Here is a 17,124-nt window from a genome sequence, read left to right on the forward strand (position 1 = left end):
TTAATATAAAAAAATATATATTTTTAGTTTTATTGTGCAAAACATTAAAAAAAAAGTTTATTTTAAATTTTTTTGCAAAGTATTGCTCCTTATTCTTAAAATATACAATCTGACACAAAAATAAATTATTAAAATGAGTTCTCTATTTTGTGTCTGTCTTTTTAATATATTATATTTATACTTTCACATGAACAGGGAGATAATGGCAACGGCTTTGGTTGACGTGGGCGTTTTTATTTATTTTATTTGTACAGTATTTTATAAAAAAAATTCTGTATCATTTTTAACTTTTTTTTTTTTATATATATATTTTTTCTACATAATGGTCGAGATTTATCATCTCCCATGCGCTTTAAAAGTGGAGTTAACTATGATTTATTTATTTTTTAAATAGTCGCATATCCCAGTTTTTAGGCCACCCTCACCACTTTCCCTAAAGGGGGCGTGGCGAGCAGCGGCACAGGAGATATCAGCTGGTTCCAAAAGCAACGATCTTATGACCAATTTTGCGGTTCGGGTGCGGACCCATTCATTTCAATGGAGCCGCAAAAGATGCAGACAGCCCACCGTGTGCTGTCCGAATCTGCACTTCCATTCCGCAGCCCCGATAAAAAAATAGAGGCATGTCCTATTCTTGTCCTGCAGCCGCAGAAAATAGGCATTTCTATCATAGTGCCGGCCGTGTGCAGTCCGCAGAATGCAGAACTCACATGGCTGGTGTTCGTGTTTTGCGGACGTGTGAATGGACCCCTAAGCAGCTGATCTGCAGTGTTCTAGTGGTCAGATCACCATCGATCTGATATTGCTAACCTATCCTGGAAAACCCCTTTAGCACAGTGCGAACCCCATTATTAACTACTACCACCCTTTGGAAGGGATACTTTCCTTAACCCCTTACTGACATCCACTGTACATGTGCAGCACATGACGACTGCTCAAGATTGCTGGCAGACATAAGGAGGCAGCTTCAATCATGAACATTTAACCCTCTTAGATGACGTTGTCCATTGCGACCACTGTATTTGAGAGGTCAGTACTGTAAGTTCTCCCGTAACTGAACAATCCCCTGCCCCGCACCAAGAGTGCAGCTGTTTGGTTGTTTATGGCAGCTTGAAGCCTTGTAATAGTAAATGCAAAGTTCCTATTGAGCCTAGCCTGTTCACGTTCTCTAGGGGGACTAAAAATAAAGATTAAAAAGGATTTAAAAAAATAACACTATAAATGTGGTATTGCTGAAATTGCAGAATAAAAATGTAAATTTTTACCACACAGTAAGTTTCGTAAAAATGTTTACTGGCACAATTGATATTTTTTTCCAATTCCATTCTATTTATAATTTTTCCAGCTTCCCTATACAACATATGGGATATTAAATGGTGCCAGTAGAAAATGCAAAAAAACAAGCACCCATAAGGCTGTGTTAATGGGGGGAAAAAAAGTTATAGCTTTCGGAGGGCAGGGAGCGAAAAAAAGAAAATTAACAGGAAGGGGGTTAAAGATTTTCATATATAACAAAGCACACAGATGAAAAGATACATTTCAAAATATCAGCACTTGCGGGAGTTTAAAATTCTTTAAGTGGAAATCTTTAACATAATCTAACTTTTTTTTCCCTTTTTTGGCACTGCCCATCTTCTCAAACTTTTACACACCAAAACATCTAGCACTGAGTTCTCGCACCTGCGTCATTCCAGCCGTAAGTGGAGGCGACTGCAGATAAGGGCGACGGCGCCTCCACTTCCGGGAGGGATTAAGTCAGCGCACTGAACATCTTCGCTGCTCGGCAAGCTAACAACTGCGCAGGCGCAGAAACTCGGCGCTAGATTTGAGGTCTAGCACTCAATCTATAGAGGAGTTTAGAACGCTGGAGGCGTCTTAAGTCTGCACCAGGGGTGTCCCATCATCCCAGCTATTCGTTCTCCAATGGCTCATTTGCATAAGAATAAAGGTCCAAATTTCTCCCCAATGCCGACACCTAGCAACATACTACAGGTATCGTTTTACTCAGCTAGGTCAACCCTACCCGGCTGTTGATTGAGCCCCATTAAGCTAGCCATAGAAATTATACGGCAGCCTCACAAAAATAACAAAATGATGTACACTCTTTCCATAAAGAGCTATTTTCAGGCTGCCCATTCATCTATGTCCACCTCAGGGATTCAAAATGGACAGTGTCTTTGCCAGGTTAACGCTCAGGAAATGATGCAAATAAGCTGATGAGTTCATCTCCCTAGAAATACTTACCAAGGTGCCTGCTGCACGCATCGATGTGACAATCACTATGCCATCATGCCAACAAGCCTCCAATATACCTGCTGTCTTTACGTCCACAAAATGGCATGACCTTGATAAATGCAGAATGTGGTATTACGTTCCATAGCTGAATGCACGGCTCTCGGTATGTTCTCATCTGTGCAGCAGTAGAAACATTTCCATGTTAATCCTTATTCATACATTGCAGGTTTCGTCAGTATTTTGAATTGGTATTTGTAAGCCAAAAGCATGAGCTCTGATGCTGTGCAGTTTTCAGTGTGGAATCCACGCTGGAATCTGTGGCAAAAATCCACTGTGTGAACATAGCCTTAAAGGGGTAACTCACGTCAGCAAATAGCATTTATTATGTAGAGAAAGTTAACACAAGGCACTTACTAATGTATTGTGATTGTCCATATTTCTTCCTTTGCAGGCTTGATAAATTTTTCCATCACATTATACACTGCTCGATTCCATAGGTATGACCACCCTGCAATCCAGCAGTGGTGGTCGTGCTTGCACACTATCGGAAAAAGCACCAGCCTATGTGCGCTACCATGGTCCTGGCCACCAGAGAGGCCTGTTCTTTTTCCTACAGTGTGCAAGCACGGCCACCGCTGATGGATTGCAGGATGGTTGTAACCATGGAAACCAGCCGTGTATTATGTGATGAAAAAATGAATCCAGTCAACAAAGGAAGCAATATGGACAATCACAATACATTAGTAAGTGCCTTGTAGTAACTTTCTATACATGATGAATGCCATTTGCTGAAGTGAAACAGCCCCTTTTTAAATGGGTTATCCAGGTAAACATAATGATGACCTATTCTCATTGTTGGGGGGTATTGGGGCCTACATATTCACCCAATCGTGTTACAAACGGTAGGTTTTAATTGAAATACAGAGCTGGGGTTGTTATGTTGATATACTGTTTAATTATGTCACTTTGTAACACGATTGGGTGAATATGTAGGGGGAGGATTGACCTTTCAGAGGGACAACCCCTCAACCATCCGGATTGAATGATGCACATGTATATATGTATTGAAGTTCACTTGTAAACCATATGTAGCTTGAGAAAGACCTGGTGTCGAAACGTTGCTGTATTTTTCGGTGTGAATAAACACAAGGATTTTATTCAAGATTGAGAGTGCTGTGACATCCCTGAAGGGGATTTCTTTACATTTGAGAGGTCTCTGAGGCCAGGACCTAACCCACGAGCACCACCGCCATAACACGGACTAGTTGTTCCAGTAAGGCTACTTTCACACCTGCGTTCGGGTGTCCGCTCGTGAGCTCCGTTTGAAGGGGCTCCTAAGCGGCCCCGAGCGCATCCGTCCAGCCCTAATGCATTCTGAGTGGATGCGGATCCGCTCAGAATGCATCAGTCTGGCGGCGTTCAGCCTCCGCTCCGCTCAGCAAGCGGACACCCGAACGCTGCTTGCAGCGTTCAGGTGTCCGCCTGGCCGTGCGGAGGCAAGCAGATCCGTCCAGACATGTAAGTCAATGGGGACGGATCCGTTTGAAGATGACACAATATGGCTCAATCTTCAAACGGATCCGTCCCCCTTTGACTTTCAATGTAAAGTCTGGACGGATCCGTTCAGGCTACTTTCACACTTAGAATTTTTTCTAAGTTATAATGCAGACGGATCCGTTCTGAACGGATACAAACGTCTGCATTATAGGAGCGGATCCGTCTGAGCCGACATCAGACGGACCCGCTCTGAACGCTAGTGTGAGAGTAGCCTAAGTGGTGCTGTCCTATTTTCATTTTTTATGATGTACAGTAACATCACATGGCCTAGGAAGAGACAGCAGCGCTCAGAGTATCGGCTCGCTGCCGATCTGATATTGATGAACTATCCAGAGGATAGGTCATCAATATAAATTATCGGATAACCCCTTTAAGGCTGGAGCTATTTGTAGCACTACAAGTGACAGCTACAGTGCCCAGAGTGCCCAGGATTGCATGTAGCATGTTTTAAACTGCAGCTGTATCTCAATAGTTAAAATCAATAAGTAGTGATGCAAAAAGTCTAGGCGTAGCTCCAGCCTAAGGCCTCTTTCACACGAGTGGGTTTTCCATCCGGATGCGATGCGTCTAACAAATAAATAGCATCCAGACTGAATCTTGACTTACTCATTTCAATTGGTCTGTGCACATGAGCGTTGTTTTTCTCGTGTCACTTGTGCAGCATCTTCTATATCGTGCGGTTTTCATGCAGCTCTGGCTCCATAGAATTGAATGGGGCTTGCTTGAAAAACAGAAGGCATCCGGCAGTAAATCATGAGCTCGCCGCAAAAACAGCCCAATTATTATTGTTATTATTAAAGTGCCATTCATTCCATAGCGCTGTACATATGATAAGGGGTATACCGTATTTTTCGCTTTAATAGACGCACCTAGGTTTTTGAGAAGGAAAATAAGTAAGAAAAAAATATTTTGAACCAAAAGGTGTGCTTTTGGTAGGTTTTGAACTAATGGTGGTCTGTGGATGCCGCACTGTTATGGGGGGATCTGTGGATGACGCACTGTTATGGGGGGGATCTGTGGATGACACTGATGGGGGATCTGTGGATGAAACTTAAGTCATCCACAGATCCCCATAAGGCTCAGTTCACACCTGAGCGTTTTACAGCGCGTTCCTACGCGCTGTAAAACGCTCAATAAGGAGAAACCAATGCTTCCCTATGGGAATGGTTCTCACCTGGGCGTTTTACAGCACGTACGATCGCGCTGTAAAACGCCCGACGCTCAAACAAGTACAGGAGCGTTTTTTTGGGCGCTTGTCGCGCGTTCCCGTACATAGACTTTCGGGAACGCGCGACACTGTGTGTACGCTTGTCTCTGTATGCGCGCTTGTAAACGCCCGTACAATCGCGCATACAGAACGCTCCTTCCAGAACGCTCAGGTGTGAACTGAGCCTAAGTGTCATCTACAGATCCCCCATCAGATGCATCAGTGTGGAGGGAGGAGGCGGAGACACTCATGGCGGGGCCCGGTGCAGTGACTCTACTCTAATACACCGGGCCCCGCTGCTGTTAAGTACATTCAATCCGATACATATCTTAATGTATATCGCACTGTTCTATACTTACTGTAGTACCGTATGTATAGCATTAAGACTGCGCAGACCCGCAGCTCCCTCGGTCATGCCCCGCCTGCCGCAGCTCCATCCTCATGCGCCGCCTGCCTGCTTATCTCACTTTATGAATGAACAGGCAGGCGGCGCATGACCGAGGGAGCTGCCGGTCTGCGCCGTCTTAATGCTATACACACTGTACTACAGTAAGTACAGAACAGTGCGGTATACATTAAGATATGAATCGGATTGAATGTACTTAGGCTACTTTCACACTAGCGTTGTTTTAATCCGGCGTTCAATTCAGACACCGGAACTGCCCGCCGGATCCGGAAAAACGTGTGAAAACGGATTACATTTGAATCCTGATCAGGATTTTGATCACAATGAAAAAATGCATTGGAAAAAACTGATTCGCCATTTATGGACTTTTTTTTCCCACATTTTTCGGGTTTAACATGCAAAAGCCGGATCCGGTTTGACTGAACACACAGCGCCGGATCCAGCGTTAATGCAAGTCAATGGGAAAAAGACCGGATCCGGCGTTCAGTCAAATACAACATGCTACGTTTTTCTGAAAAGCCTGATCAGTTAAAAAGACTGAACTGAAGACATCCTGATGCATCCTGATGCATCCTGAACGGATTACTCTCCATTCAGAATGCATTAGGATAAAACTGATCAGTTCTTTTCCGGATTTGAGCCCCTAGGACAAAACTCAGCGCCGGAAAAGAAAAACGCTAGTGTGAAAGTACCCTTAACAGTTGCGGGGCCTGGTGTATTAGAGTAGAGTAGTAGAGTCACTGAACCGGGCCCCGCCATGAGTGTCCCCGCCTCCTCCCTCCACACTGATACTTCGCTGGCCGCGTTGTGCAGCATAGCGGCCAGTGAATTATCCGCTTTATAAGACGCACAATCATTTTCCCCTGACTTTTGGGGGGGAGGGGGAAGTGCGTCTTATAAAGCGCAAAATACGGTACTTACATAATACAGACAATTTCACTAAGCATGAACAAGACGAGTTACAAAGAGAAAGGGCCCTGCCCGCGAGAGCTTACAATCTACAATTCAGATGAGTGGAAGTGGTTTCAGTCACAGACATATCTGCAACATAATCTTCCGCGTTTGAAGGCACACTAAACTGTTTAGCTCGAGCAGCAAGTCCGGTTTTTCTAGGGGCGTCTGTAGGCAGTTTATTCTCCGTATGTTTTCCTGTCTATTATTTTATGCGAATTAATTTACATTTAGAGCTGTAGACACCCTTTACATTATTATAATTTTTTTTTAATTGAATTTATTAAATGTTAATTAAAAATGAATTGCTAATTTAAGTTTTGGCTTTTTACGTCTGGCATGTGTATACAGTTAAGGCGCATTTACACTGCCCAGTTGTGGGCCAGATTATCAGGAACAAACGTCTCTAGGAATGCTTAGTTCCAATCATCTGCTTGCCTAAAGGTGCTGCAGATCACCAGATGAGCGAGCAAATCATCGGGTGAATTGATCATGCAGACACCTCGATCACCGTTTCTGGGCAGCAGATCGTGCGGCGTGAACTGCTGTCTGCTGCCCATTAACAATAGCTCTCTATGAGGATGAGTGATCGCCGTAGCCATTGCTCGTCCCCATACAGTGGAGGAGATCGCTGCATGTAAATGACGAGCAGGAAATTGTTGGGAAGGAACACTTCCCTCCCGATAATTGTCTGCTGGTCAGTGCAGTTTAAGTGCTCCTTATGTTATACTAGTTATCTGAGAACTTGGGGCTCCAACTCCTCTCGGACGTCTCCTCTTCTAAACTGATTTATGACCATTTAAAGTTTAAATGGTGGTTTACAGACTTGGCTATAATCCTAAATTATGTCTCGAGGCCTGTTTAAAGGGAATATTTCATCAGAAAATTACCTATTGCCGAGATCATTTTTTATGTTGAACATATTTTTAAAGAATTTTTGGTGATATTCTTAATTTTCCATGTCACCATCTGTATTTAAAAAAAATAATAAACTGTGGTTTTCTCACTGGCCACAAAGCCTAATAATAAGGGTACTTTTACACTTGCGGCAGAGGATTCCGGCACACGGTTCCGGAACTGCCTGCCGGATCCGTCAAAACGCATGCAAACTGATGGCATTTGTCACACTGATCAGGATCCTGATCCGTATGACAAATGTATTGAAATGCCGGATCCGAATAACGCTAGTGTGAAAGTACCCGAAGCTCCACTTCTTGGTCTGTACAGATGAGTTTTCAGCAGTGATTTCATTATAATCGCAGGCAGAATTACCGTGACAGATATTACCTATATACTTTGTATAGATAACACAGAATCCACCATTCACAATAGGTGATATCACCGCTTATCCATGCCCTTCGGACCTCTGCACAGGTCACAGAGCATGCCTCGAAAATCCCGTAGAAGTCAATGAGGTCAGGTTTTGTCATTTGTGTTTATGGCCCATGTGGCTGCCGTAAAGCATGTCTCTAAATGCTGTTAACAACGGCCCATGGCTGCTGCCATAATCACGTTCAGGAAACAGAATGAAGATATCTACAATCAGAAATAAAAAATATTTTAGACAAAAGTGTGACTTTCTGGGTTTAACTGGCAAAAAATGATAGATGACACATTAACTTCTAGGATTGCTGCCTTACATCTGAGGCATTAGAGGCCTGCCTTTTTTCTCTCTTTGGAAAGAGCGCTAATTTGACTAACTTTTACCCAAGCAGAAATAGTACCCCCTAATAGCTTTAGAAACCAAACAAATGGTGCAGAGGTGTCCATAACAGTTACATATATTATGTTGATGGCACTGGTCCTGCTTAGGTACAATCTAATTGCATATTATTAAATGTTTTATACGATCCTATAATTGTTGTTGATATATAGTATAGAAAATACTTCAGGACCGCACATGTCCTTTCATGAATAGTTCTGTGCACCTAACGCTTCCATTAATCCTGAGATCATGTTGGGCAGGATGTAGAAACCTGCAGTCGCTATACTGTTAACTAGCGCTAAGAAAAGTCCTCACAGCCTCATACATAAGACACGGCTATGGGTTTAACTGTCAGGGGTAATACTGCTAACTCAGTTTAAGGGTCCATTCACACGTCTGTATTTTCTTTCCTGATCTGTTCCGTTTTTTTGCGGAACAGATCTGGACCCATTCATTTTCAATGGGTCCTGGAAAAAATCGGACAGCACAATGTGTGCTGTCCGTTTCCGTTGTTCTGTTCCGCATGTCCGTTTAAATATAAAACATGTCCTATTCTTTTCCGCAAAATTCGGATCCTGGTACAATACAAAGTCAATGGATCCGCTAAAAACGGAAGACATTCGGATGTCATTACGTATGTCATCCGTTTTATGCAGATTCCGTTCCTGGAAATTAGATTTTCATTTATTTTTTTCAAAGAAATCCAAACAACTTTATTTGCTTATTGAAATTTATACATGTTTCCGTTTTTTGACATACGGAAACATTTTCAGGAACAACGGATCCGCAAAAAACGGACCGAAAATCGGGATATAGAAAAATACTGACGTGTGAATGTAGCCTAAGGCTACTTTTACATCTCCTTTGTGAACTGCGGCAGGCTTTTCCCGTAGAGATACGGCGTTGCCAGATACAAACTGCCCTAATGGGCCCGGTGGGAAGTTTGTGTCCAGACAATTCTCCAGTGTCTGCGTATTTGTTTCGGACTCCTTTAATGTTGACAAGTTCAAAGAGCAGCATTTACCAGAGATCCCAGTGACCATGTCCGTTTTATCTGCTCGTTATTCCAGTTATCAATTCTCTCTCTGATTACATTTATTAGAATGGTTTAGTTCATCTTCTGAACTTCAAATCAATCGAATGTAGAAATGTCCTAATCCCAAATAGTTGTAGCTTTTAGTTTTTCTGTTAATGAGGTGCTCCGAGCACCTCTACATCTCCTCCTCCTCCTCTCCCCGCGAGTACATGGTGAGATTTCAAGGCCAGGCAACTGAACAGTGAGGAATAATACATACAGGTTACACAAAATGAAACAAAGTAAGAGCCCAAAATCAATACTGGGCAGCATCACAAACCCTCAACATGGAACAGATATACCTACACAAGAGGCAGAGTCTAAAAAGGCTCCAAATATTTAATAAGTTTTATTTAAATACATATACAAAACAGGATTAAAATACAGACAAAAAACATCAAGAATGAAGTGCGGTATACACCTGAGGGAAGTTTACAAAAATACAGATATCGTGTGAGGGAATGGGATGCAATATTTTTAAATGACATGTAATCAAATGTGTCGGGTAAATGCATGTAGGAATTTTGCACCTTTTAACCAAAAGCTGACATATGATCAGATATATCAATTGGAGGCTAGGGCCTCCTAGTACAGAGGTAATGCATGATAACGCATACAATGAGATTACACCCCTAAACCAACGGTCAGAATGTGCCAAGTAGATGTTAATGCGTCATTGTGCTCCTACCATAAAACACAAAGGTACACCTCATACTGATTGTGACATCTATAACATACCCATAAAGATGGGGCGATCACCTCAGGAGAACTGCACGCCCTCAAGCACCTCCTTAACCTAAAAAAAAGAGCGTACATTTCCCTAAAATGACAGTGCTGATTGCTGTAACAGACATGTCCTTGCACTCAGCACGATTATTCCTACCAGGCATTGTGCCTGCTTTAATAGGGTTAATCATGCTGACAGATGCTCTTTAAAGAGGTTGTCCATCTAATTAAAAAAACAAACAGTAGAATAAAATAAAAAAGGTAGCAATACATCCCTCGCTGTTCTTGTTCCAGCACTTCTCTGGTTCCCAGCCAGTCTCGACGACTTAGACCAGTAAACCTAGTTCTACACCAGTGCGCTCACCACTGCTGCCAGATGTGTGTCCACACATCATTGCTGGTGCAGGAGGGGGACCACAGGGGATACTGAAAGCATCCAGATGAGTGGCAGGGGATCATTGATTTGAGTACTATAACTTTTGTTATTTTTTTGCACTGACTTGACTAGCAGAGTTCAAATTTCCTGAACTGAGGTCTCTCTCTGTTAGATAGTTCACAGCGTTGTATCTAAGCCACTCTTGTGTTGTCTTAGGCTACTTTCACACTCGCGTTTTTGGGCGGATCAGTCATGGATCTGCAAAAACGGATCCGTTACAATAATACAACCGCTTGCATCCGTCATGAACGAATCCGTTTGTATTATCTGTAACATAGCCAAGACGGATCCGTCATGAACTCCACTGAAAGTCGACGGGAGACGGATTACGTTTTCTATTGTGTCAGAGAAAACGGATCCATACCCCATTGACTTACATTGTGTGCCAGGACGGAATCCGTTTGGCTCAGTTTCCCAAGCGGACAATGTTTTTGCCCACTCTGTATTTTACACCTCCTAGTGCCAAATGGCCTCCATGATGGCACCAGAGAAGTTAGTATTTAGTATATTGTTTGTATTTTAGCACAAAACCTCAACACACAACAAAATGTGAAAAAAGTTAAAGGGTTTGAAGGCTTTCCGAATGCATTGTATGTAAGTGATGTCACACACGTACCTGTTTAACAGAAAAATGACCGATTATCATAGCAGAAAACTGTCCGCAACCAAGACAGACATGTGCCATCAGCCTACCCTGCTACCAGGCCCCATACCAGGCCCTACTCATCGCTGGAACCTCCTTTTCCATCTCCAATTCAGTGTTATATAGCTGCAAATGGAGAGTTTCACTACATTACTATTCTGCTTGCAGGGTGGCCCTTATTCTAGACTTTACCAGTTACATTACAGGTTTCAAATCTGTTGAATCAAGAATGAAACTGAAAATTGACAAACAATACTTGTGCCGAAAAAAAAAAAATCTCAACCTCCCCCCAATATGCAGTCAAAACACATGCTGGTGATTGTTGTCTTTTTAACTATTGTGAGTGATTCTCATTTATATGATTGTTTGCAGTAAATTGCATATCAATAGGCTCTCTAGGTGGAGCATTTGATCACATTAATAGAGCATTTGCTGAAAGGTCTATGATTCAGGTGCTGTTTTTAGCATCAGCTATAACTTGGCTGTGAATCAGATTGGTCATTCTAACCCTACAGTATGGCTGTCAGCCCTTCAGTAATTATGCAGTCTGTGCAGGGTGTGGATGTTAATAGAAGTGTTAAGACTGGGCATGTCTCGAATGAGATATGTTCTGCATTTACTGGATTGACATGGACATATCAGTGTGAACAGGAAGCAATCCTTTATTAGTCCGCCTTACATTACAGTAATTATATTTCCTGCCTTTACTTTTTACTCCTTCCAGATCATTTGTAATATAAGGAAGCAGCCTTTTTTTAAAGGACCACTGTCATAAGGGCACTACAGCTACAGGATTCTCTGAGCCGCTAGGAGGGTTTTGATTGGAGAGCTGCTGACTGATGGCGGCCCTCTTGCTCAAGTGTGGTTGGCACATTTTCTTCAAAGTGACAGTGGAAGTCATGAACAGCAACCCAAACTCTGGTTTTGGGAGCTGCACCATTGTGTCAGTCCTAAACTGTTCCTTGTTTAGCTGGATTTACATGGCCAGATGTAACTTCAGACTGATTTATCAGGAACTAATGGTCCTACAAACTTTCATTCCCGATAATCTGCCCCCCTAAAGGAGCCGAAGATCATCTGAGCGAAACTCTGCTGCCCAGGAACAATAATTTTGTAAGGGGATAGGCGTTAGCAGCAGCCATAGTGTGGAGGTGATTGCTGCATGTAAATAGGGTGGTTTTCCGTCACCAATCAGCAGGCGATTGTTGGAAGGAACGCTTTATTGGTTGCTCCTTTCCAGCGGCGCGGAGAGCCAGGTTAGTAGAATCAGTGTAAAGGGCCCGGCATATGGGGGAGCATTTGTTAGGGTTGAATAACCCCTTTAAGAGAAGGGAACATTTGGGCCCTGAAATATGAAAGCTAATTAAAAATGGTGAATCAGAATTCACTTCTATTTGATTCCTACTGTTCAACCCACTTACTTTTAACACGCAGCATGATTAGATTGGGGACTAACTACTATGTGGTTGTCCAGCTGCAGGTGACCCAGTGGGCTTAAGGGTGCTTTCACTCAGATTTATTAAAACTGATGTAAAGGAAAACTGACTTAGTTGCCCATAGCAACCAATCAGATTCCTCCTTTCATTTTCCAAAGGAGCTCTGAAAGGTGGAATCTGATTGGTTGCTATGGGCAATTAAGCCAGTTTTACTTTGCACCAGTTTTGAGAAGTCTCCCCCATATTTTTTTTTTTGACGTTTTAAGTAATGTGTTTCGCAGCTTTTTTTTAAATTTTTTTTTAGCCAAAGTGCCCGCTCCAGATGTTAGCTGAAGGTCTACTGGAAAATAGGAAATGCAGGACAGAAACCTTTTATTTTTTTGTTATACTGTCCGCGGCTCCCAAAAAAATAGAATATGTCCTATTCTTGTCCGCAATAGCGGACAAGAATATGCATTTCTAATGGGGTGCTGGCCCGGTGTATTGCAAATCCGCAATACACTACGGACGTGTGAATAGACCCTTAAACCGCATTTAGTTTTCTGTCTTTTATAATAAAACCTTGTAGACTGCGCTTCACTGCCGGGTCCAGGCATGCGCAGTACATTTCCCACTGTGGGCAGAGGCATACTGATGTGCAGTGCGCCGGTTAAGTAACGGGCCCGGCGATGAAGCACACAGGCGCTGGATTATGAATGGAGACTAGAATGACGCAGCAAGGATACAGGCCTGGCTGGACGGTACAGAGGGGAGAAGTCGGGCGCAAGTAAGGCGGGGAGCACTGGGCACTTGCAGCACACTCTCCGCCCCTGGGCACTTGCGATAGATAATTTGCCTATCTTTAAAACTTCATTTTTGGCACTTTGGAGGCTCTGAAAAACTAAACCCGGGTACCATCAGTGTTATGGATCTGCCTCCCACAGAGCTATATCATCAGTTTAAAACATGTTATATAGGTGACAGACTCCTTTTAATAATAAAATGGCAGAATATGGTTTTAATAGTTATTGAAATGCTAGATAATTTCAGAATCATGTGCCTCATACTCAGACACATTCCATATTGATTACTGCTATCCATTTTTAGATCTTTTCACCTTTTTACTTGCATCTAGAAATAACCGTTGAAAACTATTTGAAAGTTAGCACCAACTAGTGTCAATCTGGGGTTCTTAGGGCCCACCAGTGTAACTGGTTCTGGGGGCCCACCTTAAGGGTCCTGCACACAAACTTATTTTTATTCCATGTCCGTACCGTTCCCTTCACTTCAATGGGGCCGCAAAAAAAAAAAAATGACTCCATGTGCATTCTGTGTCTGTATGTCCGCATGGTCGTTCTGCAAAATGATAGAACATGTCCTATTATTGTCCACATTACAGACAAGGATAGGACTGTTCTATTAGAGGCCGGCTGTTCTGTTCCGCATAATGTGGAATGCACACACCCGGTATCCATGTTTTGCCGATCCGCAATTTGCAGACTGCAAAACATCTAACTGTTCAAAGTTCATGAGCCCTTACAGTGATAACAGAAATATTAAAGATGAAGTATGATTGCAGATATTCACAGCAAAATGCACAAACATACACATATATAGATATCCTGCACTTAAGTTAGTCAGAAACAAGACAAATGCAGCCTACACCAATCACTCATTGGGCAGATGTGGGACACAAGACACTTATACATGGGTCACATGCCACTGATGCATATGTCACATACTGCACATACACCACTGATACATAGATTGTATATAGCACACACCAATCACACATAGGAAACACTCAATGCACACACCAAGACATTTATGCCTAACCCTATTAAGTGTAGCACACTTAGGCCTCTTTCACACGAGCGTGTCCGGATGCGTTGCGGCAAACCCGCGCGAGTAGGTACCCAATTGCAGTCAGTTTTGACTGCGATTGCGTTCCGTTGTTCAGTTTTTATCGCGCGGGTGCAATGTGTTTTGCACGCGCGTGATAAAAAAACTGAATGTGGTACCCAGACCCAGGTTTGGGTTCAAGGTTGTGTAGATTGTATTATTTCCCCTTATAACATGGTTATAAGGGAAAATAGCATTCTGAATACAGAATGCATAGTACAATAGGGCTGGAGGGGTTAAAAAAAATAATAAGTTAACTCACCTTAATCCACTTGTTCGCGCAGCCGGCATCTCTTCTGTCTTCTTCTTTGAGGAATAGGACCTTTGATGACATCACTACACTCATCACATGGTCCGTCACACGATCTTTTACCATGGTGATGGATCATGTGACGGACCATGTGATGAGCGTAGTGACGTCATCAAAAGTCCTATTCCTCAAAGAAAAAGACAGAAGAGATGCCGGCTGCGCGAACAAGTGGATTAAGGTGAGTTAAATATTTATTTATTTTTATTTAACCCCTCCAGCCCTATTGTACTATGCATTCTGTATTCAGAATGCTATTATTTTCCCTTATAACCGTGCGTGAAAATCGCACCGCATCCGCACCTGCTTGCGATTTTCACGCAGCCCCGTTCACTTCTATGGGGCCTGCGTTGTGTGAAAAACGCACAATATAGAACATGCTGCAATTTTCACAACGCAAAAGTAATGCGTGAAAATCACCGCTCATGTGCACAGCCCCATAGAAATGAATGGGTCCGGATTCAGTGCGGGTGCAATGCGTTCACCTCACGCATTGCACCCGCGCGGAAATCTCGCCCGTGTGAAAGAGGCCTTAACGGCGTCTCACTTCAGCGATTGGCATTTATCAAGTAGAGAAAGTTAATACAAGGCACCTACTACAATGTATCGTGATTGTCCATATTGCCTCCTTTCCATCACATTATACACAGCACGTATCCGTGTTATTACCACCGGGTAATCCAGGAGCAGTGCCCGTGTTTGCACACTATAGGTATAGGTGTTGGCCTATGCGCGCTTCCAGCCTTTCCCTCTAGTGTGTAAGCACGGCCACCACTGCTGGATTACACGGTGGTAATAACCACGGATACGTGCTGTGTATAATGTGATGGAAAGGAGGCAATATGGACAATCACAATACATTAGTAAGTGCCTTGTATTAACTGCATGATAAAACCCTTTAAGTGAGACAAACCCTTTAAATAAGCATAAATGTCTGGCATTAAATTTACCAAATTGTAACCTCCTCAGATTGCACACAATCTACAGTATAATTAAAAGGGTTGTCCTACCATAATGACCTATCGCCTATGTACAGGATAGGTGATAAATATCAGATTGCTGGGGGTCTGACTGCTAGAACACCAACTGATCATGAAAAACGGGATCCTGAGACATTCAATTACATTACCGCCCATCTATGTACACAAGGGTCTTAAGACCACGTTCCCTTGATCATGGGGGTCCCAGCAGTCAGACCCCATCAATCAGATTACTCGTCGTGTCATAGCTGTTGGACCTTTTCACATTCCCTATCCTTAAAGGTTTTCTTTGGGTGTAAAAAATTTTTTTATTAAAAATCTGGCCCAAAATATGTGTCAAACTAAAATAGAAATGCTCGCCTGTTAAAGGGCCTGTGTCCACGTTTCTAGTTATCCTCTATGCACAGGATCTGGGATAACTAAGTGATCCGTGGGGGTCTGAATGCTGGAGCCCCCACTGATCCCCCTTCTTGACTGAGTGGCAGGTCCAGCGTATGCCCTGCCTCTCCATCCATTCTCTATGGGGTCGCTGGAGATGGCAAAGTACAGCGCTGGCTATTTCCAGTGGTCCCAAAGAGAATAAATAGAGCAACAGGGGGACTCGTTCCTGGAATCAGTAGGGGGTTGCAGAATCGGACCCCACTAATCATATAGTTATGCTCTATGGTGTGGAGAGGATAACTTGAAAACCTGGACAACCCCTTTAAATCCTCCACCAGTATTTCTTTACATGGCAGCAGTGATGCCTGTAAATACGGAATATTACTACCGCCATGTAAACCATATTTGTCAATACTGGAGAATGTGACGCACTGTGCAGAATTTTTCAGGCATAAGTCCAACCCCCTTTGCAGCTCACAACCTTTAACAAAGCCCGAGCAAAGGTTGTAGAGGAGCAACGTGAGCAAAGGGCACAAACGGAGGGTCATAACTGAAACAGAGGCATTAGGGTCACCTGAGGCAGGGTAATAGTGGGGATCCTGGAGCAGGGGTACCTGGAGAAGAGGCAATATTAGCGGTGCATTTAGAGTGGGGGCATCTGGAGCTGGGGCACTAATGGGGTTGTACCTATAGCAGAGGCATTAGGGTAGCCTAAGGCAGGGTAATAGTGGTGATCCTGGAGCAAAGGTATTAGGGGGGCAACTGGAAAAGATGCAATATTAGGGGTGCATTTAGAGGGGGACATCTGGAGCTGGGGCACTTATGAGGGTGCACCTAAAGCAGAGACATTGGGGGGACCTAAGGCAGTCTCCCCCCCCCCCCCCCCCCCCCCCAATGCCACTCAGAACTCTGCAGAGAGCAGCACACATTCATAGATCTGTGTCTGCTATAAACAAATCCCCTATTTCCCCCTTAGTCTCCTACAGCTCACTACTGTCACACACCTGAGAAATCAGCCCAGCACCGCAGAGGAGTCCTTCTCTCCAGCAGCCAGTTTTCTGACAGCAGGGAGGACAGGAGGATGGCCAGACATGTTCTCTCTTCCTTCACTGTCAACAGCCGGAAGCTTAGAAGATACTGCGGGGCCTCCTGTACAATTTACACCAGTAGGAGGCTGCATCGCTGTGCCACCTAGTGG

General features: G+C 43.5%; 1 protein-coding gene across 3 annotated transcripts in view; it reads left to right on the top strand.

Moving 5' to 3' along the window:
* Positions 1–17,124, top strand: part of ARFIP1 (ADP ribosylation factor interacting protein 1) — a 155,617-nt gene that overhangs the window by 120,507 nt on the left and 17,986 nt on the right. The gene's annotated exons all lie outside the window — the stretch shown is intronic.

The sequence above is a fragment of the Bufo bufo genome, chromosome 2 (genome assembly GCF_905171765.1).
Source record: "Bufo bufo chromosome 2, aBufBuf1.1, whole genome shotgun sequence".
NCBI classification, from domain to species: domain Eukaryota; kingdom Metazoa; phylum Chordata; class Amphibia; order Anura; family Bufonidae; genus Bufo; species Bufo bufo.